This window comes from Meles meles, chromosome 1 (assembly GCF_922984935.1).
Source record: "Meles meles chromosome 1, mMelMel3.1 paternal haplotype, whole genome shotgun sequence".
NCBI classification, from domain to species: Eukaryota; Metazoa; Chordata; class Mammalia; order Carnivora; family Mustelidae; genus Meles; species Meles meles.
This window is the reverse complement of record NC_060066.1, coordinates 165869118-165896345: the sequence shown is the minus strand read 5'-3', so window position 1 is coordinate 165896345 and position 27228 is coordinate 165869118. Positions and strand designations below refer to the sequence as shown.

General features: G+C 48.5%; 1 protein-coding gene across 1 annotated transcript in view; it reads right to left on the bottom strand.

The window, feature by feature from the left end:
• KANK4 (KN motif and ankyrin repeat domains 4) overlaps positions 1–17693 on the bottom strand; it is a 68375-nt gene extending 50682 nt beyond the window's left edge. The window contains exon 1 of the mRNA XM_045999716.1: positions 17515–17693. The gene's annotated coding sequence lies outside the window, so the exon portion shown is untranslated. The remainder of the gene's footprint in view (positions 1–17514) is intronic.
• Positions 17694–27228: the final 9535 nt, after the last annotated feature.

Here is a 27228-nt window from a genome sequence, read left to right as displayed (position 1 = left end):
ATCCAAGGGGCGCCTGGGTGGCTCAGTGGTTAAGCCGCTGCCTTCGGCTCAGGTCATGATCTCAGGGTCCTGGGATCTAGCCCCGCATCGGGCTCTCTGCTCAGCAGGGAGCCTGCTTCCTTCCCCTCTCTCTGCCTGCCTCTCTGCCTACTTGTGATCTCTCTCTCTGTCAAATAAATAAATAAATAAATCTTTAAAAAAAAAAAAAAGAAACTCACAATCCAAAATGGGAGGCAGAGACCTAAACAAGGCCACTGAGTGTCCCAGAGGTGGGAGAAGGCATTCCGGGGGCCCGCAGGATGGCTGCAGTCATGGCATTGGAGCTGGGCTTTGAAGGATGAATAAAAGCCTGCCAGGCTGACCAAGGAAGCAGCCCTCTAGCTCAGACATGAAAATATGTATGGGGGGCTTGGGGAACGGCCAGCAGACCAGGCCCAGGGTGCAGGGCGGGGGCGGGGGTAAGAGGAGGGGAAGGCAGGGCAGGAGGTCAGCTCATTGATTCTGCAGAGAGCAGGAAAGCCGAGAAGGTTCTTCGGCAGGGCAGGAACCAGATGAAAGCTGGGTGTTGGAGACAACTCCTGCAGCAGTGAGAGGGGTGGGGAGGTGTCTTGTCTGGGGCAGTGTCCCCAGAGCCCGGTCTGTTAGCGGACAGTAAGTATTTACGGAATGAACAAATGACTTTGGGAGGGAAAAGCGCAGCAGATCTGACAAGAAGTCTGGCCAGACCGAATGCTTTTCACTAACTGCTCCTTTTATGTGTGTGTGTGTTTTTTTTTCTTTTAAGAGAGCAGCAGCTTTTCTTCTCCTTTATTGAACCATCACAAATGTATATAATCTGAGATCACAGGCATAATTACATAATGCCTTACATTGTTGGCAGTTTCCTGAATGTTTGCTCTGTCTCCCAGAGTCCAGAGTAACTCTGTCGTCTCCCTGACAGCCAGGGTGCTGCCTCTTCTGCTGTCCATGCATTGCATAGCTGTACCTACTGTGTGCTCAGCACACAGTAGGTACCGGGAAGCAGAACCATGAAACAGAATCACGGGGCCTAAGAGCTATAGACAGGCTCTTGTAATTAACTGGCCCAACTCTCTCATTGTACAGATGGAGAGGTTAAGACCCAGGGAAAGGAAACTGAGGCTCTATCTAAAGAGATGTTCACACTCCTGCTTCTAGGCCGTTGCATTTCACAGCAGGGACTTGGGCTAGGTCAAAGCTTTCAAGTGTTAACACTAAGGGTTAAGGCACAGACCCTGAAATAAGCCAGTGATGAGCTGGGGTTATAGCAGGGTAAATAGAACAGTAGCACATGAACAATCCAGCCACAGAAGAACGAGTTTGTCTATGTAAATGGTATTCAGCTCGCAGGGCCCGCTGTTGGAACTGCTAGAGGCAGGAGAGTTTAGGATTAAGAATGTGGACTGGAGGGGCACAGTGGGTTAAGGCCTCTGCCTTCGGCTCTGATCATGATCTCAGGGTCCTGGGATTGAGCCCCACATCGGGCTCTCTGCTCAGCAGGGAGCCTGCTTCCCTTCCTCTCTCTCTGCCTGTCTCTCTGCCTACTTGTGATCTCTGTCAAATAAATAAATAAAATCTTTTTAAAAAATTAAGAAAAAAAGAATGTGGACTGGGAAGGCAGGGGCACCCGGGTGGGTCAGTTGGTTAGGTGTCTGCTTTCCGCTCAGGTCATGATCCCAGGGTCCTGGTCTGGACTCCCGCATCCAGCTCCCTGCTCATGTGGATTTGGAGGAAGGTGGATGCAAGTTCAAATCCCAGCTCTGCCACTTACCAGTTGTGTGTTTAGCAAGTTCCCTAACCGCCCCCCACCCCAGCCATGGTGTCCACATATCTGTAAAATAGGAAAAACACAATTTCCTCCTTCCCGGGTTGTACAGATTCATTGGGATAAGTATATAAAATGTCTGTCACCATGGCTGCTGTGGGAATTGAACAGGGATGAATGAGAAAGAAAGAAAGAAAGAAAGGAAGAAAGAAAGAAAAAGAAAACGGCAGGAGTTGGCATGGGATCAGGGAGGAGAGGGAGGGGTCAGCAGCCCCTGCATCTCAAAAAGCAATCAGGAAGATCAGGAGGGAAAAGAGATTTGGTGGTAGGGGGATGGGTGTTCATCCTTGGGCATGCTGCATGCCTAACTAGGGGTTCATACACAGAGGGGGGGTTCACCTGGAGAGCGTGGCCCAGCAGACAGTGGAAAAAGTGGGCCCAAGATGGGGGAGAGACCTGAAGATTGGAGGGGCAGACTCACACGGGGACTGGAGGGTGGGGAGCAAGAGGAGGAGTGTGAGGAAAACTCCTGAAGAAAGTCACATGTGGGGAGCCGATGGGGAAAAAAAAACCAGGGTGGCTTGCGGCCCAGAGATCCAAAGTGAGTACATCTTGAGGAAACCAGGGAGCCTGGGCTCAGTTTCAGAGGACAAGGGAAGATGCCAGGGGTTGACAAGATGGTAGAAGCAGCAGGTGGGGCCACTCTTTGCTGCTTTGGTGGAATCCGGGAGAGAAATGGGCAGCAGCTCAAAGAAGGGGCAAGGTGGGCTCCGAGGAAGGGGAGCACGTCTGCAGGCCTCGGGGGTGTTGGGGGGAGGCAGCCAGGAGGAGGACTGGATCGAGATGCAAGAAGCAGAGGGTGCGTAAGCGCCGACATGTACTCCAGGCACAGCTAACACAGGCAGCAGAGCTGAGTTCCATCTGCCCCACAACCAGAGCTGCAAGGGGATTTCATTAGTCAGGTTGTGCAACAAAGAAAGGAGGCCCAGAGAGGCTAAGGAACCCACCCAAGTTAGCAGTAGGTGGTGCTGAGCCCACCGCCCGGAGACTGTTTCTGGATGTGGAGGGGGAAGGTTTTTCAAGCTGGGCTCAGGCAAGGGAGAGGAGAGCAGAGATGGGGAGAAATGATGAGGTGGGGTGGGAGTTCAGAGTTCAAGCCACATGACCTCCACCTTCCCAGTACGGCAGGAAAACAGACCACGGACTAAGAGGGAGGACCGACGAATGGATCTGGAGCCAGAGGACAGCAGACGGAGCAAGTTAAAACAGCCACGGAGGAGACTGGATGAGAGACAACGCAGATGAACATGAGGGGGGCCAAGCAGCAGCAGAGGTCAAAGGGCATGGGTTTAAAAATGAATCCCTCAGTCCCAAAGCAGCATCAGAGGAGTTGGACAGTAAAGTTTAATCTAGAGTTGGGGTTTACACAAGTAAAAGGTGTTAGAGGAGAGACTCTAGAGAGGAAGGGGAACAGAGTGTGGCTGTAGTTTAGTGCCAGAAGGGGAAGGAGAGAAGTGAAAAAGTTAAAGTAGGTATCAGAAGGGAATGCCTCCAAAGACAGGATCGGTAGCCCCCCCGCATCCCCCTTCTGTACGGAGAAGGGCTGACTTCCCCCCCTGGCAAGAGGGCGCCCCCACAAAGGGCAGGCACAGGTCACGGATTCCCTATCAGACATACCTTCTGATCCACATACCTGGCTTCAGGAATTTTCCTGCAGCTGAATAAATAAAAGTGAGTCCAGAGAAAATGTCCTACGCAAAACTTGAATGCATCTGTTAATGGACTGCTTGGCATTTTAATGTCACTCAGCACTGAAAAAAGAATTTTAAATTCTACTGTGAAAAATGGTAATTGACGCCCCCCTCCCCCTCCAATTCCAGCCTAAGAATGGAAGCGGGTTTGCTTTTTCTCAGTGGTTCCGGGGGCCTCTCTCGGCTGTATCCAAGAAGCTATGCAGACCACAGTCAGTAGCATATTTAACCCTCATCTTAACCTTTGAAGGAGTCCTTGTCCCCATTTTATAGAGGAGTAAACTAAGGCTAAGAGGGGCACAGTGGAGATTCAAAGCAAGCTCTTCTTATCTGGCAGTGTTTTCTTTTCTTTTTAAAGATTTTATTTATTTATTTGACAGAGAGAGATTACAGGCAGGCAGAGAGGCAGGCAGAGAGAGTGAGAGGGAAGCAGGCTCCCCGCTGAGCAGAGAGCCCAATGCGGGACTCGATCCCAGGACCCTGAGATCATGACCCAAGCCGAAGGCAATGGCTTAACCCACTGAGCCACCCAGGTGCCTCTGGCAGTGTTTTCCCTCACAGACTCTCTTTACACAGGCATAGAGGTGGTATAATGACCTTCAATACTCAAGACAGAGCATTAGGAGAAAAACAGCAGAATAGAATGTAAACCCTCATTTTTATGAAAAAAATGTCTATCCAGATAGACGGATAGACAGATACCTAGATCTATATAAGGATATAGTTACATCTCATAAACATACAGTGCCACATCTAGAATAATACTCTCTAAATGATCTCACATACCCTAACCACCAATTCTTTTTTTTTTTTTAAGATTTTATTTATTGATTTGAGAGAGAGAGAACACAAGCAGGGGGAGCAGCAGCAGGCAGAGGGAGAGGGAGAAGCAGGCTCCCCACTTAGCAGGGAGCCGGATGTGGGGCTTGATCCCAGCACCCTGGGTCATAACTTGAGCCGAAGAAAGATGCTTAACCAACTGAGCCACCCAGGCACCTCATCCTTTTTTTTTTTTTTTAAATAGGCTCCACCCCTAAAGCGTGGCTTGAACTCACAACCCTGAGATCAAGAGTTAGATACTCTACTGACTGACCCAGCCAGGCACCCCCTTAATCACCAAGTCTTAACAGTTCAGTTTTCTCCTTCATATATTTCTTTTTTTTTTTTTTAAAGATTTTATTTATTTATTTATTTGACAGAGAGAGATCACAGGTAGATAGAGAGGCAGGCAGAAAGACAGGGAAGCAGGCTCCCTGCTGAGCAGAGAGCCCGATGCGGGACCCGATCCCAGGACCTGAGATCATGACCTGAGCCGAAGGCAGTGGCTTAACCCACTGAGCCACCCAGGCACCCTCCTTCATATATTTCTATATTATTGTAAACGTTTGCCACTCACTGGCATGATTTTTTTGCCCAGTGGCATGTTTTTAAAATAATTTTTAATAAAAAAATTTCCCAGTAGGGTTTATTGAACCTTTCAAATTGCAAAGACTACCCTCCTCTCTCTCTCTCACACACACACACACAGTAAAAATTATTTTAAAAATGGGAAAAGTGGGGCACCTGGGTGGCTCAGTGGGTTAAGCCTCTGTCTTCATATCAGGTCCTGATCCCAGAGTCCTGGGATCGAGTCACATATCGGGCTCTCTGCTCAGCGGGGAGCCTGCTTCTCCCCCCCACCTCTCTCTCTCTGCCTCTCTGCCTACTTGTGATCTTGTCTGTCAAATAAATAAATAAAATCTCTTAAAAAAATGGGAAAAGAAAAAGTTCTTTCCCATGAGTTTCTTTATCAATTAAAAACACACACATACACACACCTTTCACCTTGTCCTTCAAGAGTCCAATTTTGTAAGCTTAAAAGGTTAATAAAGTAAGGTAGTAGTATCTACAGTGCAATAAATATTTGCCAAGAACAGGTGTGTTGGTCCTTCCAGCAAAGACTCCAGATGCCGTGGTTGAATCAAGTGGTCAGAATGACTCACTGCAGGGCCCCAACATCTCTCTCTTTTCGGGTGTCTGCTCCCATCCTTCACTTTCTTTTTTTTTTAAGATTTTGTTTATTTATTTGACAGACAGAGATCACAAGTAGGCAGAGAGAGAGAGGGGGAAGCAGGCTCCCTGCTGAGTACAGAGCCCAATGCGCGGGCTGGATCCCAGGACCCTGAGATCATGACCTGACCGGAAGGCAGAGGCTTTAATCCACTGAGCCACCCAGGCACCCCCCCAATGCTTCATTTCTGAGGGTTTCCCCTCCCAAGCCATCACACATCAAGCATCTCGTTGCCCCCATCTAACCGCTAACCCATAATTAAAATGTTCCCGGATAGTAAAATTCATTCCCTCATCTGATGAAGGAATTACAATGTTAATGGTGTAGAATTTTCTTTCTTTTCCCTTGTCATGAATTAGTGCTTCAGCAGGAGCTTTCTTTTTTTTTTTTTTAAAGATTTTATTTATTTATTTGACAGATAGAGATCACAAGTAGGGAGAGAGAGAGAGGGGGAAGCAGGCTCCCTGCCAAGCAGAGAGCCCGATGCGGGGCTCGATCCCAGCACCCTGGGATCGTGACCTGAGCGAAAGGCAAAGGCTTTAACCCACTGAGCCACCCAGGCGCCCCCAGCAGGAGCTTTCTGAACACACTGTATGAACCTGAGAATGAGCTGTGTGGTGGCGAGACTGGGCAAGCTGGTTGGCCAGTGGGTGTCAGCCTGCAGCTCTACACAGCCGCGATCTCCTGAATTCACCACTCACTCAGTGCAGGGCTGGTGTTGCCAGACCGGACTTTTTCCAAAGAAGCAGGAATGTGGATTTATGTAAAATCTGATTTTTAAAATGTTGACTTAAATCTTTTTTTAAATACTGTGGATAAATAAAACCCACATGCAGACCCGGTGCTGCCCGCCAGCCCACCAGTTAGGTAGGCACTGATGTGACCTCAGCCCACCCTTCCAGGCTGGTGCCCAGCTCCTCTGCCCCTCATAACCTCACCCTGTGCCTCAGCACCTCTGTGTCTGGGCTCGCACTGTATCAACCTTTTAGATGCCCTTTTCTGTCTCTTCTGCCAGAGTCTGTCCTGTCCTTGGAGGATCTGCTTAAACTGTACCAACTCTTCCTAATCCTAAATACTAATCTCAGCTAATACTGCTCATCCTTCAAGGCTTTCTTCCAAACACTACTTTGCCCCCGTTGTGTTTCCACTGATTTTGGCATTCCGCACATTCTGCCTCTCATTTCCTTTATTTCCGCATGTTTAAGTCTGGCTGCTAGGTCATAAATTGGTAAAAAGGAAGGGTGTGTGTGTGTCAGAGAGAGGGAGAGAGAGAGTGAGTGAGATATGACTTTGGTACTATTATCCTCATGTTACAGGAGGGAAAACCAAAACACAGTGAGTAAGTGATCACCCTGAGCTTTCCGTATACACTGTCGCTCTGCCCATCTCCTGCACCACCTTCTACACCTCCCTCTGCTCCTGCTGTCTAGCACCCTCGTCCTTTCTTCTCCTTCTGGCAACTTCTACTCAATCCGTAAGACAGCGTTACCTGCAGGCATCGTCTCTTCTCCACACACCAGTCAGAACTGGTCTCTCTCCCCATACTTCTGCGCTCCCAGAGCGCCCCATAGGAACATCCATCAGATGCGCGCATCAGACTGTGTAACTGACCGATTCTTTGTTTCCTCTCTTGTGCTGTAAGCTCCCTGCCTAGCAGAGTCCCTGGCCCAGGGTAAGTGGGCAGTCAGTATCTACCAGATGGCAGGAAGGAATGACGGAGGGAGGGAGGGGAGAGAGAAGGAGGAAAGAAAGGATACTAACAGCCCACAGGCAATCAACAAATGTGAGTTCTTGTGGGGCGCCTGGGTGGCTCAGTGGGTTAAAGCCTCTGCCTTCGGCTCGGGTCATGATCCCGGAGTCCTGGGATCGAGCCCAGTGTTGGGCTCTCTGCTCTGCAGGGAGCCTGTTTCCTCCTCTCTCTCTGCCTGCCTCTCTGCCTACTTGTGATCTCTGTCTGTCAAATAAATAAATAACATCTTTAAAACAAAAAACAAAAAAACAAAAAACAAATGTGAGTTCTAATGAACTACATGGTTCCAGGCCCCACTTCTGGGCTGAAATGGATGCTGGCTCCTTTGTAGCCCAAAAGCAGATGCACAGGAAGGCTCGAGCTGTATCCCCTTTCCCCTCCCTCTCCCCCAACAGTGCCAGGTTGCTGCTTGGTTTCAAGGTCCCAGGAACCAGTATTCACCTCTGCTCTTTGCTCCTGGTCTCCGGCCCTAGGGAGAGTGATTTTTGGCCTCAGTAAGACCCCGCTTTGGAAGGATAACTTCAGTTATGGCGGACGGTGGTGGGAATGAGCCTTCCCCAGAGAATGGCAGGAAGGCACACTGGAGAAGCTCACAGCAGGCGGGTGCGAGGAGAAGGGCCGACCACAGCTCTCACTGCCCAGGGCAGACAGTGAAGAAGGGACGACCCTCTCGCAGAGAACTCTGGAAGTGAGGCTCTCTGTTCGGAAGTAAGGCTCTCTAGGGGATTGCTAGAAAACTCCTCTGACACTGCCCCTCAACCGGACCCTTCCTCATTCACAGACCAGGAGGCTGGGCCAGGATGCTCCTGATCCGAGACCCTCTCCCAGACCCAGGCTGCAGAGAACCATCTTTGTCTCAGGGGAAACCGCAGAGAATCTGGCCTAGGGTTGATGTTCTCAAAAGCCTAACTGCCCTCTCAAAGGAGCAGTTTACCGCACCCACTGACACCCACTGGGAGATCGGTGGGGCAGGGAAAACCGGTCTCCTCACCACCACTTCACCAAAGCCAAGCCAGGGTGGGAGGCCAAGGATGCCATTCCTCCAGGGGATTCAGAACCTCGGAGAACAGGCCTAGAAGCCCAGAGATCTGGAGAAAGATGGCAGGATCCATCCTCCTCCAGAGCAGGCACAATATTCCCAGGTCCCCTCTGACCCAGACTCCACGTTCAAAGAGCTGGGATGGAGGAGCAAGGTCCCCCCTGCTTCCCCCCCCTCCTCCCTCTTTGTCTTCCATCTCCTCCCCAGTGACCCACCCAGAACCTCGTCCCAACCCCTAGGTGCTTTCAGTCCCCACCTCCAGGGTAACTCAGAATTCCAGGCTCTCACTGACCCCCCTGGCAGGTCCGGCTTCCCTAGGTACTTCACCTCAGTAAGTTCTCCATGAACTAGTAAGACAGCATCTTTTGCCCTAGTTTACAGACAAGAAAATAAAAGTTCAAAACCATTTTATAATTAGAAAGGAGAAAAAAAATCTTCAAAGGAGACCACAGTACTTAAATAAACAAGATACTTAAAAAAAAATAAAGAAACACATAAAAACTAAAAAGAACCAGGACTTCAGCGAGAGAACTGGCCAAATAATCTACTGCCTTAGAATGAAAGAAGAAAAAGAACCAATTTCTTTGAGTATTTATTTTGTGCCCAGCGCTGTACATGCACTATCTCTTTTCCTTCTTGGGGGAATCCTATAATGCAATTTCTCATTATCCCCATTTCACAGATGAGAAATGGAGGGACAGGGAGGTGGTGTGACTTCCCCAAAGCCCTGGGCATTGCCCTCTTCCACATTGGGCCACGGTGGTGAGCTACCAGGCTCCCCTTCGGGCAGCGTGTTAGCGTTTTAACGACGGCTCTCTAGAGAAGACAAAGTCATCCAAAGGAATGACTCGAATGCCAGGAATTTGGGACTCAGTCCTGCCCGTGGGCAGGTTTCTCAGGGAAGGAGTCTTTTGGCACCAGCAGGCATCCCCCGAAGGCGGCCACCCACAGCCCTGGCTGACACAGGGCTCCATTCAGCAGCTGGCAAAGGCAAGGACTTGGGGGTAGAACTCGAGAGAAGACTAGGTCAGAGAAGGCCAGCCCTGAGGCAGGCTACAGGAGTGGGGCAAGTAGTAACTGAACAAGACCGTAATTCCAGCTCCTCCACGGGTGGGCTCCACACATGTCCCCTCACCCCCAAAATATCAGCCTGCTTCACAGTGGGGCAGCGAAACACGTTCCATGTTAGTGTCAGGGCCGGGAGGTAAGTGAGTGCAAGAGGCCTAGATTCCCACCCCAGCTCACTCCCTGTGCCACGAGAGCTTGATACCTGCCCTCGCTGGTCCGCGTCTGTAAGACGAGAGGGCTGGTCTGGGCAACCAGTGAGGTTTCAGAGATAAGCTCTAGGTGATGGGACCTAGAACAGGGGCCAAGCAGGGTCCTGCAAAGGAAATCGAAGGGCATCGTTCATTTGCTTTGAACAAGGGTCTCCTGAATGGGACTCTAGGCCAGATGCTGCACTGAGCCCTGGGATGGGGAGAGCGAGCTTAGAGCCAGAGGGGACAGCCTCATAAGTAATGCTCATGAATTCTCCCCAGAGGCCAGAGGTGACCCTACAAGGAGTGACGCCTGCTGCCTACAGGCCAGGTTTGAGGGGTTCAGGGAAGCCCTCCCAGAAAAGCCTAGGAGATAGGCGCCATCACCCAGTGTAAACAGAGGCTGGAGACACCCAACTAGAACTATCCAAAGCAGCACTGAAGCACTTGAAAGAACGCATGCAAAGTTAAGAAGGAGGCATCATTACCTCCACTTCACGATACAAACAGGCTCAGCATGGTCTTAGCCAGGCGGCAGAGCTGGTGTGAGAACCCGGTTCCGCTTGCCTTACAGTTTTCACTCTCTGTTTTTATCCCCCTCACTAGTGTAGCGTGGGTGCCTGGGAGAGGAATAAGGGTGGAGAGGGGGAAGGGCGGAGGTGTGAGAATAGGAAAAAGGCTGGCGAGAAGGTTGGGGAAGACAGAGATGGGTAGTAAGCACTTTCTTACTGAAACAAAATGGCAGCCAAGGTTTTTTTCCAAACAGACTCCTCTGTGGTTGTGTATAATGATTTTTAAGAGCACTGGGTTCTGGAATTAGCCAAATATGGGCTGAGCTCCTGGCTCAACCATTTAATCCCTCTGTGCCCTACAGCAAGTATTTAATCTCTTAGAGCCTCATTTTTCTCACCCAATACAATGGGAATAGTAATAGTCGCGCCATATTGGGCAGTTGGCAAAGACTGAGTCAGTGCTGTATTGAAAGGGCTTGGCACATATCTGGCACCTGTTAAACATTCAGTAAACCATAGCGAATCACCGACCACTTGTCTAACGTGCTCCAGCGGGCTCTCCTCTCTCCAGGCTTCCTCCTCAAAATCAACATCTGGCCAGTCCCCCCCCACATCCTCACTGACTCCCTCCTTCCCCGTCTGCTTCCTGTGCATTCCCTCCATTTCAGGGCCCACTTCAAAGCCTCTTCTCCCAGTGCTCCTCCTCCTTCCTAGGATTCGACCTTGCACTGGCTCATCAGTTAGTCTCAGCTACTACACAAGCTCCTGAACCTCTCAAGAACACAACTGTCCATTCTGTGGTGGTTTCTGCAGACTGGTCTGCATGGATGGACCAAATCGACCTATGGGCTGGTGGGTTTGTGGGCTGATAGGAATCACCTAACCAGTTGCCCGTGTGCGCCTGCAATTTGTGAATTAACCTCTGGATATACATCAAAACCTTCTACCCAAACTACAAATTATGCGCTCTTGCAAATTTGCCAAACTATTAAATGAAATTTACTACCGCTCAAGAATGTCTTGCACTAATTAGACAGAGACAGATGAGTATATGAAAGATTAGGGTGAGGGGAGGGTGGGAAAGTGGAAACTATAGCTTACTGATTTCCTGTCAGAGGGTCTTAACCCTTTTTGTGCCACGGACCCCTTTAGTGGACCGATGAAGCCAATGGATCCTTTCTTGGAACATTTTCAAATACATAAACTGCGTAGCTTGACTACAAAGAAAGCCAATTACATTGAAATATAATTATCAAAAAATTTTAAAAAATGAATTGTAATATAGTAATATACATTCTTTATTAATGCATTAAATAACAAGCTTTAGCACCAGTATAATAACGGCTCTAATTTCAAAGCTGCAATGGGGATAAATCGTAGTTCAAGTTATCTGCAGCGGCTAAAATGTGATATGAAAAGATTTGTCATTTCTACTGGTGACAACCTCCCAGATACTGCAAATACACTATGGTTTGTTGCCTACATTCATGGCCAATGAAAATGCTAAACAAAGATGTTATTTTATTCTCCCAACCATGTTCACAAACTGAATTCTACATGGGAATTCCTTGGGGCCATTAACCCCAAATTAAGAATCTCTGTTAGGTCCTTACAATTCAGTCAGTATTGTACTGGGCATATCCTGGAGTTCCAGCTCATGTCCTCCTCAAGGAATCTCCACTCACAGCCCTTCCTGCCACCAAAGGTCTCGTTCTGTACGCTCGACCCTCCTCTGCACTCTTCTCCCATCTGACTGGCCCAGGGAGGATGCCTGCCTCCGCAGCAACCCATGGCAGGATGGCCAGAGACCAGCCACAACATGGCCTAGAGAGCGAGCCTCTGCGTCCAGAGAACTGAGCTCACATGACAGGATCCTCTCCGGCACCTGTACTGAGTGACAAAGGAGAGGTTCCTGGGATAGCAGACTGAGCGGGGTGGCTCGGGCAAGTGCAGAGTTTGAGCCCACCGCACCTGCTACGCTGGTGGGATGGTCTCGAACCCAGAACCTTCTCCACCCTGCCTCAAGGCCTGCCTCCACCCTTTCAGGCCTGTCGTAACTGTCACCGCTGCATTTTACGGCTCCTCCCCCTCTTCATTAGAATCAGCTTTAGGGAGTCTCTGTTTCCTGTATCAGAAGAGCCTTAAGTCGGCACTAACAGTAGCATTTCACAGATGAGAGAGCTGAATGAAGTTCTGTAAACCCCGGGCATCTGCTCAGGCTCACGGGGCTGGCGCATGGTGAGGCCACGGGCCCCTCTCTTCCCCTCCTCCCGCTTCTCTTGAGGAGCAGAGAGGGGACAGCCTTTATTATTTATTTAGTTAAAGTCATGCGAATGATACCTGGAAACAGTTTCTTACAAAACTTCAACATTCCTGGTAAAATGTCCCTCCTTCCCCACACGGTATCGTGCCTAATAAATGCAGACCCCAGCCACACTAGGCTGTGCTCAGCCACCACCCAAGTTGACGTTCCTGGTCTTTGAAGCCCGTCCCCAGGAGTGGGAGGGCCTCGCCAGGCTAGGCAGAAGGGAGCAGGATGGTGAGAACTGTGCGGAGCGCAGCACCTGGAAACGCTCAGCGCTGCCGCCTGGTACCCCGCTAGGAAAATCAAAGTCAATTTCATGGAGAGCCGGCATCTCTGGCTTCTGGGCAAAAACCACGCCATGGAGGGAAATCGGCACCAAAGGCTGCCCTTTATCTTTGCACGGAGCCAAGTCTCCCCATCACCATGTTTATGTGCCCCCTGGTCACTTGACGTCAGAACCACAGACTATTCATACATACCAAAGGAGACCACAAAGGATGCTTCCACACTGAGTGGGGGAAGCCACAGCCATCTTAAAAATATAAATAAGTCCAGCCAGTAAGTTTTGCTTACTTTGGGGCAAAAATAATGGAGGGAAGGGAGATGGGAATTCATGTGTTCTCCCACAGTGCCTGTGTCCCCAGAAAGCTGCGTGTGGGGCAGGGCCCAGGCCCCAGGGCCCAGACGAGACAGGGAGACATTCTTTTGAAAATATGCTTCTTTCCCTTGGAGAAGGAACGTTCAGCCAGCTTCTTAGACACCACCAATCTATAACTGCCTGCATATCACATTAACCATCTCCTTGAAATCTTGGGGCAGCATTTATTTTATCCAGGAAACTCCGACAGGCCTATTGTTAGCAGGAGGGCCCCTCATCTTTCCTTTACTCCTACTCTGAAATATTACCCGTGTAGACTGGAAACTGCTCACAGAAGGCGTGTCTTAGTCTAAACTCTGGGTCTGGAAGATTAGCATGCTGAGGCACAGAAAGGTTAGGGATCTAGCTGTAAATCACACAGCGGGTGGGCAGCACATCTAGGCTCCTAGCCCCCAAGCCCACGCCTCGTCCCACCAACAGAGCAGCACAAAGTGTTTGACCGGGTGATTTCCACAGAGACAGTTCTGCCGATCTCAGTTTTCTCATTGATTAGTTCCATGCTCTGGGCAAGTCACTTAACTGCTCTGAGTCCCATTTTCCTCATGTGTACATGTGGGGTTATGACTGTCACTATCTTGAGGATTACTGAGAGGATTGCCTCAGCCAGGGCTCGACACCCATGCGCCCTATTATTATAATGTACTGGTCCTGTTTCCCACGCGGAAGTGAGCAAATCTGCCGTCTGAGATGCGATCACGGTATCTGCACAGCTGCCAGAGATAGGCAGGACAAGATGGCTATCAAACCCATTTTACAGTTAAGAAAATTTGTTCCTCCTCAGAGATGAGAGAGATCTTCCGTAAGATCTGAGTTTTAAAAAGTGAGTGCATTGTCAGCATGAAGACGTCTTAACTGTCCTCCCTCCCACCCCTCCCAAGATTTGTCTGGGTTGTTAGAATGAGTTACTTCTACCTTGTCCCCCGCGGAGCGGCATCCGGCATCCCTGCCTCCCATGCTGGGATCCGTCCTTACAAGCTGGCATCCGCACAGTGCCTGGTACAGAGCAGAGACTCTGCGCGGTGTGGATGAGTGAGTGAATTACTGAATGAAGAGCCTGATCCACGGATAAGAACCTACTGGTTGGTCCAAAAACCTGGAGTAGGGGTTTGGAGGCAGAAAGCAAGAGGTAGGCAGGCCAGAGTTCCAAAGGCGGGAACCGAGAAGCCCATTCACTCCATCCATTCCCAGAGCCTGCCCTATAGGGAAGAAGCCTATAACAAGACCAAGAGCCCCCCGGATCCAGAGTGTTGCCAAACCTGGCCCCCACGACTCAATGCAGGGCCCAGAAGTTAACTGTGAAGTGCACGTGACCCTCCTCCAGCTAAAACAGATGTAATAACATTGTTGGCGAGGGGCAGCAAACAGGCCAGAGAGATGGCCCATTCGTCTTCCTAATTGTCAACTCTGCCCATAAGATTTTTCTCCTTGTCACACCTTAGGCTGCTACTGAACTGAAGCAAAACCAAAATATCCATCTTCCAGCCATGAGCAGTGGCCTTCACAAGGTGCCGGGGATGAAAGGAGGCTACTCGGCTTGGAGAAGCAGTGAGAGCTGGAAGGAGCCCCGGAGTCAGGAGCTGGGGGTTGGGAGGTGTTGGGGTGAGTTTTGGGGGGCGGTGCGGCATGCTGTTAACCAGCTGGAGGTGCTTACACAGTTGCCGCACCTCCCTGGGCCTCTGCTTCCTGTAAACGCAAAGTCCAAAGTTCTGGAAAAGGGGCCAGTGGGTGATGGGAGGGCTGTAAATCATGTGGTATTATATACAAGATATTTTAGATTATATGCACTTGGAAGGATGTATGGTATCCACAGGGTTTTTTGTTGTTGTTTTTTTTAAGATTTTATTTATTATTTGACAGAGAAAGAGAGAGACACAGTGAGAGAGCGAACACAAGCAGGGGGAGTGGGAGAGGGAGAAGCAGGCTTCCTTCCCCCTGAGCAGGGAGCCAGACGCAGGGCTGGATCTGAGTACCCTGGGATCAGGACCTGAGCTGAAAGCAGACACTTAATGACTGAGCCACCCAGGCGCCCTGGTATCCACAGTTTTATCAGAATCTCCAAGATAGATGTAATGCTTCCTCCCTCCCTAAAAAAAAAGTTAAGAAATACCCGCCTAGACCGTCTTCATCCAATAAGCATTTATCGAGCACCTTCAATGTCTCCTCCTCTATGCTGGGTACTTGAGACGCACATAGGACAAGAGGAAAAAGAAAAACATTTTTGTGATGCTCAGCGCAGGTGAGGCTCCCTGGACAGACACGCGTCCAGGGAGCTTTGGAAACAGGGGAGAGGCAGCACTGGACTCTGGTCGGGAAAGGTCTTCCAATGGCAATGATGACGGCGGCGGTGGAGGAATCCTCAAGTGTCACGTTGCCGTTGAAGGCTGGGTGTGCACTTACTGGGTGCCCAAGGAGGAAGAGTATCTTAGACAAAGGATAGCATGTGCAAAGACAGCCCGTGTTCGAGGAACTGCACTTCAGTGCGGCCATGAGTAAACACAGAGGGTGCTCATGGAGGGGGGGGGTGCGGTGGCTGGGCGATGGGGGAGTGGGAGAACCAGAAACAGGGCTGGAAAGTCAGTGGGGCCCAGATAACCAAATGCCACGTAAGCCATCCTAAAGAATTTTACACTATAGGCCGTGAGTTCATGCTAGCTTTAAAGCCTTAAGATGAGCCACCCCACCCAGAGAGGGAGACTCCAACTGCCCATTATCATGGCTGAGAAAGGAAACTACTGATCTACTGATTGGCCCAGGCGATGGGATGCCATTTGGGCCCCTGGTCATCACGTGATACAGTCTTTCAGTCCTTCTAATGGTCTCTGCTGCTTGCCTCAGAGTCCTTTCTTGTCCTGTTCTTTCTGACCAGAAGGCTCGTTCCACCCTCTTCAACTGGTTAGCTCCTACCAGCCTTCCAACAGAGCAACTACGATGCCTAACACAGACTCTCACAGTATCTAATTGCTCCCTTTGGAAAGAAGTCAGCACTACCTGTAATTCTCTATTTGAGTGATTTGAGGCCTGTGGGTCTTGGCCACTGGACTGCACACTCCATGAGGCCAGACACTGCGTGTTTTCATTTCTCTATCCCGCTACCTTGTCTGGTGCCTGCAGAGAGCAAGTATTTGTCCCCTGAGCCACCCCCGAGCTGAGCCATCCTTGGACCCTGAGCCATCCCTCATTTCCTTTCACATTTCCCAGAACTCACACTATGGTCCCGAGAGTTGGGAGTCTCAGACATGGGTAGGAGGACTGGATTTGAAAAAGGACATCAGAGTGCACTCTGCTGCCATTCCAAGTGTAGCTCTGTGTTCTTCTGTGTCATGTCTTGAAAGGTTCTGAAGAACCCACATTTGGGTTTACCCAGGCAGGTTTTGTGTTTAATTCAAGATGCTTTCTCCCGTCCTGGTCACTGGCTGCATCTGACCATCCCTTGATGCTACTTGTTCCATAGGGCTGCCCAGGCTTCAGGGGGTCATCCTCAGGAAGGGGGCAACCTTCTCCTCCTTCTCCTGGAAAATGCCTCTTCCTGGCCCTCCCCGCCTGCACCATAGGTCTCTAGAGAACTGAAACCGCCAGTTCTCACAGCCCTGGCAGAGCCTCAGGGCAAGGGCTTATTAGACCTGGTGTAGGGGCCACGAGACTCAACTTTCCAACTCCCAGGCTAAGTCACTGGCCACTCTGCAGGGACAAAGTACTTGGGGTCAAAGGTTTGACCTTAAGGGAGAGATGAGAAAGTGGGAATCTCACCAAGTGGCACGCAGGCTCAAGGAAAAGTGCCCTAGGCTGCCAGCGCACTCGGCTCCCCAGGGCGGCCGCCGTGCCTCCACCCAAGGTCGTGGCCCAACGCGAGTTCTGGAAAGTTCAGCCAGAAGCCGAGGGATATCAGGGTAGACACCGGGGCCGGGGGGGGGGGGGGCAGCTTTTCCTAAAGATCAGAGATCCAGCGCTCGATTCCAGCTCGTCCTGGGAGCCGGTGCAGGGCGCCCAGTCCCGCCATCTGCATCCCGGACCGCAGCGCCCCGCTGGGAAGCGCTGGGCGGGGGCTGCACCACGGGAGCCGCAAGGACAACGCGGCCTCCCCCTCCCCACCGGTCTCCTCCCTCCCCAGCACCCGGGCTCGGGGAGCGGGTCCGAGCGGAAGGGGAGCGACGCCCGCCCCTGGGTAGCCCGCGCAGCCCCCTCAGCCCCCTCCTCGCGCTGTCGCCGACCCCAGGCAGGGGCGCCTGGTCGGCCCAGGCTGCCGCAGCCTCTGTCTTAAGGGGAGACGGGGACGCGGGGAGGGGGCGAGGCGGGCGGCGGGAGCGGAGAAGAGTGGCGGAGCGCCGGGGCCAAGACCCGGGTCGCACGGGGCAGGGTGCTGGCACGCCCCACTCCATGCGCCGTGAGGGCTTGGGTCGCAGAGCACCTTACCTTGACGCGCCGCAGAAGTCCGGAGGGAGGCGGCCGGCTGTGCCTGGGGCCGGCACACACCCCGGCTTCGGGGCGCACGCAGCCTCCGGGTGTACGGTCCCCGTCCGGGGCGCGCACCCCCGGGCTGGCGCACTCCGGTTGCCCGGGGCGCGCACACCCTCGGGCGCCCTCTCGCCGGCGCGCTGGGCCTGGGCCCGGGGCACACACCGTGCGGGGCACACCCACCGCGGCCGATGCGGGACTGGCCAGGCGCGGCCGGCGTCGCCGGCAGCCAACACCACCCGAGTCCCCGCCTTCGCTAGGGGAAAAAAAAAAAAGACTCCTGACGCGGCTCGGGCTTTGGTGTGTAGGAAGGGGTAGCATTGCGAAACCGAGGGGAGGGTCTTAGCCTTGATAAGCTCAAAAGGCCTTGGACAGAGTTGGGGAGAAAAACTTTTTGGAAACGCCGACTCTATAGAGCGCTCTGCAGATTTCCAAAGTGCTCTCTCGTTCATTTCTCACTTCGTCCTCACGAGCACAGTAACTAACTGTTGGGCCATTTCTAGTTTCATCTTATAGATGAGGAGACGAGCTCACACAAGGTCATGCTTGCCCGAGCCACCATCAGAACCCAGTCTTGGTAAAAGCATCCTGGGTACAGTGAGGTCTTGCACATCCCTAGCGGGATTTTCTCATTGCAGAGGTGGGAGAGCGAGGGTGGGGATGGCTGTAACTGAATTCATATCTCCCTTAAGTCATTACTTTTCCCCTTTGCTTTCTTCCTCCCCAGCCCTTGCTTTAGCCCCACTCGGGAGTACGGTCTGGTCTTTCAGGTCACAAGCCCATCACTCACAGTGCTTTTTATCAGTTCAAACCATTTACATTTCAGTCATCAATCTTGAATGACCAGCGCACGAAATGCTGTGTGTGGTACACAGTCAACCTAGGGGAAAGAGCTGATCCTACTCCATCTCACAGATGACGACAAACAGGCATGGGCAGGGTTGAATGTAGAGCCTGTGGGACTCCACTCGCACTCACTTTACACTGCTTTCAAAGGGCCAGTTGGCACAAGGGAAAACTTAACCAAAGGGCTTGGGTTTTTTTGACATGGAGACCCCGAAGGGGCAGATTATTTGGGGCAAGGGACAGTTCTGGGACTTTGATTTCCCCATTTTGATAGAAACATGGTTATTAAAAAGATATGCTTCTTCTAGGGCTCCACGAGGAGCAAATTAATAGCCTTAGAGCAACAAGAAGTGGCAACAGAGGCTTGGCCCCGTACAGGCAGGTAGCAGGGAGTAGTGGGGACTGTGGTGAGCTTGAAGGCAGCTCCAGGCTCCTGCCCAAGTGAAGAGGCTGCTGCCACTCAGCTCTAGTGAGTTGTTGCCAGTCAGCGTATTACTCTTAGAAATAAAACTGCCCATAACCTATCAGCAAAAGTGGGTGTATTTGGGAGTAGCAGAGATTTCAACCCAGGGCAAGCAAGCCAGAGCAAAGCCATAGGCAAATCCAACAAACAAAAGAGAGAAACATTATTTTACAGAGAAGAAGGAAGTTCGGATGGGTTGTTTTGAACAAACGTCTGGTAAAGAGAAGGAAGAGTTCAGCATGATAATGGGTTTTCAGTGGCTGAGTTACAGGGGCAGTCTATCTCTCCTAGGAGATGCAATGTACATCTTTCTCTTTGGGGGACTATAATTGATGCTTTTTTCCTGTTGAGATTCTTCTGTTAGGGGTCAGTCATTGACAGTTTTTCCTATAATTGACCGTGAGTGGTAGGACCCCCCCCCCCCCAGCAGGCTCCCCCCGCAGCCTCCCCTTCTAGCACCCTGAATCCACTTTAGTGAGGTTTCTCTTTATTTTCACAAGGACGAGGAGTTAATATGGTCAGATCGTCTCATTTTTAAAGAGACGCTGTCCCTCAGATATGTAAGTAAAGTCTCCCATTTTGGTGATAACTCATTTTAAAAATGCTAAACACTTGAAGTCTAGGTCAGTGTTGTCCAAGCCAAATGAAATGAGTTTGTGAACCTGATCTAACCCATGGAACAGGGCATGTGCCTTTGAGTTTGGGAGCACTTCACACTTTCATTTAGGCCTCCTGATGTCCCTATGGGATGGACCCAGCATGGATTACTACTTATGTGTAATGGAAGAGAAACCCCCAGTTCGGGAGGCTTCCACGACTAGCTCAAAGTTGCACGAGCTAATTGGTAAAGTTGGAACTGAACCCAGCCTTCTGACTCCTGGTCCTGGAGCCTTTATCCTCTGCATCCTCCAGACTCATTAAAAATCTGTTTCTTGGTTTCTGGGCATTGTGAGCCAAGTTAGGCACAGGACTGGCACTGAGGTGTGGAGACATAGCACCTTTCCTGGGAAGATGAAGCGGGAGTGCCAGACTGCTTGCTGTCCTCGAAAGCTCAGCCTGATGACTCAGAAAGGAAGCTGTATCTTGAGGGTAAAGCTGAGTCAGAGAAAGTGAGGTCTGAGCTGGGGCAGCCAGGGCTTCTGAATTCCCAGATTAGTGTATCAAGAGACAGGATGAAAAGTGGCCTAACCAAATAGATGTACCAGTTTGCCCCCCCCCGCCCCCACTCCTCCCCCCCAAAAAAACCAGGGCCACAGACACAGACATACTGGCTAGGAAACTGACTATTTTTCCATAATAGGGGAGCAGCAAGAGTTAGACTGAAAAATGGACCCCTTGTGTGGTCCTGGAAAGAGAGGACCCCTTTGCGGGCAGCAGGTCTTCTAGAATCTACGGTTTGGGCATCTCCAGTGCAAGACCCAGCCTGGGCCTTTCAGACAGAGTGAGTCTGAAAAGCTGATTGAGAATGACTGGGCACAGCACTGCTGCATCCTGAACCTCTGTCATCAAAGGACTGAGTAGCAGGCAGAGCGTGGAAGGCCTCCTTGCTCCCCCTCCATTTGCTGGATTAACAATTATTCGCCATCTATGCATGTGCCAGGTGCTGAGTCAAGCCATTTACACACACGGTTTCATCAGGTCTCACAACAAAACTGTCGAAGGCCATTATTCTCCCATCAAGGATAACAATGGTTCTTGCCTGAAGATGCACAACTAGTTGATTGGGGAGGTGGGTTTCGAACTTGGGTCTTAGTGCCTCCAAAGACTGAGCCCCCTGTAACTGAGAATTTAGAAGTCACTGCTAACATGGAGATGCGTCGTTCTGATCCTGCTTCAAGAAAACATTGCCCAGCCGCGAGAGTGTGGTTCACTAACACTTCCACAGTGTGGTGAGCTCCTGCAGGCTCTGCCCCAGTCAGTGGTGTGTTGATACTACTTGATAACCAGCTTTCGGGGTGGGGCGGGGAATAGGTGCCTGGATACAGTCAATTCTCATTATTCCCAGTAGTCCTATAAAGTAGCCACAAATACTGAAATTGCTAATACAGAACCATTGCTCCCAGAGGAAACTATAGAGTTAGGTTCTCGTAAGCCACTGGGGCCATTTTCATGAACTGGCCAATATACAACTTTTGTTTTGTGTTTTTTATTAAAAACTATATATATACATTACATTTTCTTTTATTTATTTTTAAAGTTCTTACTTAAAGTCCAGTTAGTTAACATACAGTGTAATATTAGTTTCAGGTGTTCAACATAGTGACCCATGACCCAGTGCTCATCACAAGTGCACTCCTGAATCCCCATCATGTATATTGTTGATTCCTTAACATTGAACTGATGGCCAACAGCACTGTAATTCACACCTGAACGAGGGTTATTTAACACATATATTTTCTACATAAGGCACATCGCAGCCTCCTGGTGCTTAGAACACTAGGTAGGTAGCACTTCCACACTATGCTTTGGGGCTATTTTAAACAGTGAAATCACCTACAAAAAAAAGCACAAAAATGTAAAAAAAAAAAAAAAACCACTGCTTAATAGGCCACAAAAAGGACACTTGTTTAGAGCATGAGAGCTGACACAAGAAGGCAGAGGGTGACCTTGCTCAATCTCAGCTGCGAACACACACACCAGGTGACTCAAAATTTTCACCACTCTGCACATGTCCATAAAGACTACAAAAGTGCTAAGGAATTGACGTTGGGGCTACAAGAAAATGTTAGCAAGTTAGCAACTTTGCCAACAGAGGTCAGCTCATGGTGAGAATGGGCTGTATGCATATGTGTTCATGTATGGGCCTTTATATCCACAACCTAACCTTCCAGCTTTATTTCCCATTATCCTCCAGCCTGCCTGGACAGTTCACCATTCCCCAAACATGGCCCATACATATCTAACTTTGTGGCTGAGTGAGTGCAGTCTACTCTCTACACCTAGGCGTGCGCGTGCGCGCACACACACACACACACACACACACCCCCTGTCTTCCCATGTCGAATGATTCTACTGAACCACCTCCCTCCATGAACACCTTCCTCCATGAAGGCCTTCCTGATAACTCAGACAATGGGATTTCTTCATGCTTGGAACTACCATGGCATTTTGAAGCCTTTGTCAGACATTGTTCATGCTCTACCTCATATTATAAGGCAGCCTTAGTGATCTTCAAAAACACATAAAAAAAAACATATCTGGCCATGCCCCTCCCCTGCTTACAACCCATTAAAGGCATCCACTGCTCTCAGAATAAAATCTGAATTCCTCTTTTCTTTAAAAAATTTTATTAGCATAGAATATATTATTTGTTTCAGGGGTTCAGGTCTGTGATTCATCAGTCTTACACAATTCACAGCATTCACAGTAGCACTTACCCTCCCCAATGTCCATCACCCAGCTACCCCATCCCTCTTACCCCCCTCCCGTCCAGCTACCCTCCATTTGTTTCCTGAGATTAAGAGTCTCTTATGGTTTGTCTCCCTCTCTGATTTCATCTTGTTTCGTTTTTCTCTCCCTTCCCCTATGATCCTCTATCTTGTTTCTCAAATTCCTTATATCAGAGAGATCATATGAAAATTGCCTTTCTCTGAATGACTTATTTCACATAGCATAATACCCTCTAGTTCCATCCACACTGTTGCAAATGGCAAGATTTCATCAATTGATGGCTGCATAGTATTCCATTGTACCATCTTCTTTATCCATTCATCTGTTGATGGACATCTAGGTTCTTTCCATAGTTTGGCTATTGTGGACATTGCTGCTTTATTTTTTTTTTAAGATTTTATTTATTTATTTGACAGAGAGAGATCACAAGTAGGCAGAGAGGCAGGCAGATAGAGAGAGAGAGAGGGAAGCAGGCTCCCTGCTGAGCAGAGAGCCCGATGCGGGACTTGATCCCAGGACCCCGAGATCATGACCTGAGCTGAAGGCAGTGGCCTAACCCACTGAGCCACCCAGGTGCCCGACATTGCTGCTTTAAACATGGTGGTGCACATACCTCTTCTGGTCACTACATTTGTATCCTTAGGGTAAATACCCAGTAGTGCAATCGCTGGGCCATAGGATAGCTCTATTTTCAACTTTTTGAGGAAACTCCATGCTGTCTTCCAGAGTGGCTACACCAGCTTGCATTCCCACCAACAGTGAAGGAGGGTTCCCCTTTCTCTGCATCCTCGCCAACACCTGCCGTTTCCTGACTGGTTAATTTTACCCATTCTGACTGCTGTGAGGTGGTATCTCACTAAGTCTGGATTCCTTTAAGAAGGTTTATAGGTCTAGGCCCTTCCTACCTCTCCAGTCTCAACTTGTGTCCCCCTTATCCTCTCTCCCTAGCAATGAGACTCCTCTTAGTTCTTGTAACACAGTGGGTTCTTTCCTGCCTAGAGTTCTCTGTACATGCTGTGGTCTCTTCTGCCTAGAATTTCCCTCTCTGGTTCTTTCTTTAGATAATTAATATTCATCCCACGAATCTCTGCTTAAATATCACATCCGCAAGGAATCTCTCTGATGTACCTCCAACCCCAGGACTAACTTAGCAGTTCCTGGGCTCCACTCCTATATCATCTCTGCTTTTCTTTCATACACTCAGCACAATTTAAATTATGTGTTATTAAAAAACAAAAATAAATAGATTACGTATTATTGCCAATTTTCCCCACAAGATGTAATTACACGAAAAGAGGCCTGTATCTCATTGGATGATTTTCAGCACCTAGTTCAGAATCCAGCACAGAGAAATGGAAATCCTGGGTCGCAGTAAATGTTTTATGAGTGATTAAATAACTAAATCTTCATTGTCTTGAGACCTATTGGGGAGTGATAGGAGTGCGGATAGGTAAAACAGGTAAACTAGTTATGGAGGTTTCCTTACTTGTGATGTTAAATTACTACTCTGTTGGTGTTCTGTACTGCACACTTAATTCTAAATTCCAAAAAGTTATCATTATTACTGAATTCAAGAGGAATATGCCACCACTACTTTATGTCATACACAGAAAATCATTTAGGTAATACAGATTAAAATGAAAAGATAAGAAGCTTCTAGAATATAACATAGGTAAATACTCATGTCCTAAAAGGAAGCAAATATTTCTTAAACAAAACACCAGAAGCACTAACCCTAAAAACAAAAACAAACACAATGATACATTAAGTATTTTATTCTGTTCATTAAAACTTATTGACATGAAAAACAAACAAAAAAACTTATTGACATAAATAACAACCATTTTATTCCCTCTTCTGATTCTGTGGGTTGACTGAGCTCTGCTGGGCTTTTCTGCAGCTCCATATTACGCTGTTTGGGGTTGAGTCATTTGGACTCGAATATCCAAGATGTCTTTCCAGTGACTGGCTAGTTGATGCTGGTTATTGATTGGGAGTTCAACCAGTACTGCTAACTCAGGAGTACCTACACATGGCCTCTCCATTTGGCTCAAGTTTCTCATAGGCTGGTGTCTCAAAAGCAAGTCTTCCAATAGAAAAAAAGAAGTTGCCCGGTCCCTCAAAGACTAGGCCCAGAACGGCTATGGCATCACTTTCAACATGTTTTATTGGTTAAGAGGTCACAGAGCAAGCCTAGATTCAGAAGGAGAGAGTAATTAACACCAGCTCTCAATGGAGAGAGTGAAAAAGAATTTATGGTCGTCTTTAATCTACCACAACGTAATTAAGAAAGTGTAACAGCAAACCGCAGTCTGGAAGAAGATGTTTTTGAAACATATATGTTATGGGTTGAATTGTGTCCCTCCTCAAAATTCATATGTTGAAGTCTTAACCCCTAGTGCCATAGAATGTGACCTTATTTGGAAATAGAGTCATCACAGATATAATTAGGTGACATGAAGTCATGCTGGAGTAGGGTGGACCCATAATCCAATGTGACCAGTAGCCTTATAAAAGGGGAGATGTGGATACAGAGACACATAAACAGGGAGAGTGGCATATGAAGACAAAGGCAGAGATCTACAAGCCAAGGAACACCAAAGATTGCCAGCAAACCACCCAGAAGCTAGGAGAGAAGTATGGAACACAGGTTTCCCATAGCCCTCAGAAAGAAAAACTCTACCACCACTTGATCTCAGACTTCTAGATCTGAGACTGTGAGAAAATATATCTCTGTTGTCCAAGATACCCAGTTTGTGGTACTTTGTTATGGCTTTCTTAAGAAACTAATATAATATATAAAGAATATCCGCAAAGGAATAAGAAAAAAAAATCCAATAGGGAAATGAACAAATGTTTAAACAAACATTCACAAAAGAAGGTATTTGAAAGGCAATGATATGAAAAAGTGCTCAACATCATTAGTTAGGGAAATGCAGATTAAACCTCGATAAGGTATCACTGCACATTGTTTAGCATAGCTTATAGTAAAAATGTTAATAATACAAAATGTTGGCAAAGATGTAGAGCAACTGGAACTCATAAATCTTGTTCCTGGAGTGTAAATTGGTACAACCACCTTGGAAAATTGTCAATAGATACTAAAGCTGATTATATGTGCACTCGTGATTTAGCAATTCTACTCGTAGATCTAGACCCAATAAAGATGCGTGCATATACATCATATATATATATATATAAAGCATATACATGCTTTACATCATAAAGCACAAGCATGAATGGTAATAGCAGTACTATTCATAATTTCCCTAAACTGGAAAACATTTAAGTTTCTGTCCGGTGTAGAATGGATAAACTATGGGTAAGTCCTTCAAGGGAATACTACACAGCAGTGAAAAGGGAACTACTGCTATTTAAAACAATATGGAAGGGGTGTCTGGTTAGCTCAGTTGGTAAAGCATGCAACTCTTGATCTCAGGGTTGTGAGTTTGAGCCCTATGTTGGGCATGTAGCCTACTTTTTAAAAGATTGTGGGAAAAAAAAACAATTCAGAAGAATTTCACAAAAATGAATGATGACTACCTAAGTACAAAAAGTATAGACTGGGGGCACCTGGGTGGCTCAGTGGGTTAAACCCCTGCCTTCAGCTTAGGTCATGATCTCAGGGTTCTGGGATCGAGCCCCACATTCGGGCGCTCTGCTCAGCGGGGAGCCTGCTTCCCCCCCCACCCCGCCCCAGTCTCTGCCTGCCTCTCTGCCTACCTGTGATCTCTCTCTCTCTGTTAAATAAATCAATAAAATATTTTTTAAAAAGTATAGACTGTATGACTCCATTCGATAAAGTTTAAATACTGGAAGAACTACTCCATGATGATAGAAATCAGACTGTGGATATCTTTGGAGATGGCACAAGGGAGATTTGGGAGGTGACAGTGTTCTGTTTTTCAAATCTGGATATATTTACAAGACTCTGTTACTTTGTGAAAGTCCACTGCATTGTGCTTTATTTGGGTGCTTTTCTGTGTTATAGTTCAATGTAAAGCTTTATTTAAAAATTAAATAAAAATTAAATAAATGCATTCCAAAGTGTCAGGTCATCTCCACCCACTGATAACTGGAAACACTAGCCGTGCCTTTCACATTGGTAATGATTTATAAATGTGCTGTCCTGGAAGAGCATTCTGAGCATTTTTGAGGTTTTGTAAAAAGGAAAGAGACTCTCAGTTCAATTTCTTTATCTTTTTATATAATGAAGCTTTGTTGTGTATGTGAGATAGTCGATGTTGATTAACTATTTAAAACGTGGTTAAATCACAGTGTGGACAATAACATATTAAGCACTACATCTGATAGTAAGTTGGGAAGCACAGGTAAAACTCATTGGATGACAGAATTAGTTATCAAACAGATCTCGACAACATCGTTTGCATTCTAAACTCCATGTGAATGGCAGCCTATACTCTAACCTTCCTAAGTCTGCAATTCTCCCAACCTCAGTTCTCTCTCTGTGTCATTTCCAGGTGGTTTTACCAGAGCATTCTCTGCCAAGGACAGTCTTGTGTAGCTCTTCATCTAGCTAACTCTTTCTGAATCTAGTTCAGATGTCACCTGACCACTGAGACAGAGTGTCTCTGAGATGAGCCCCAGTGATCCCCTCCTTTTATCCATGTCCTGTGCAGCCCCATCCCCTTGAGTATGGGCTGGACCTAGTGATTCACTTCTAAAGAAACAGAATATGGCAAAAGTGATAGGCGATCGCTTACAAGATCAGGTTGCAAAAACACCAGGTTGCATCTTGGGCTCCCTCTCTTCTTCCCTGATTCTCACTCTCTTTCTCTCAGAATGCTTGCTCTGAAAGAAGCAAGGGTTGTCCTGAGTAGTCCCATGGAGAGGCAAGAAACGGATGTGTCTAGCCAACATCCAATGAAAATGTGAGGCCTGCCAATAGCCAAGTGAGTTTGCTTCAGGGTGAAACGCTCCTCCCCAAGGCAAATATTGAGATGACTGCTGTA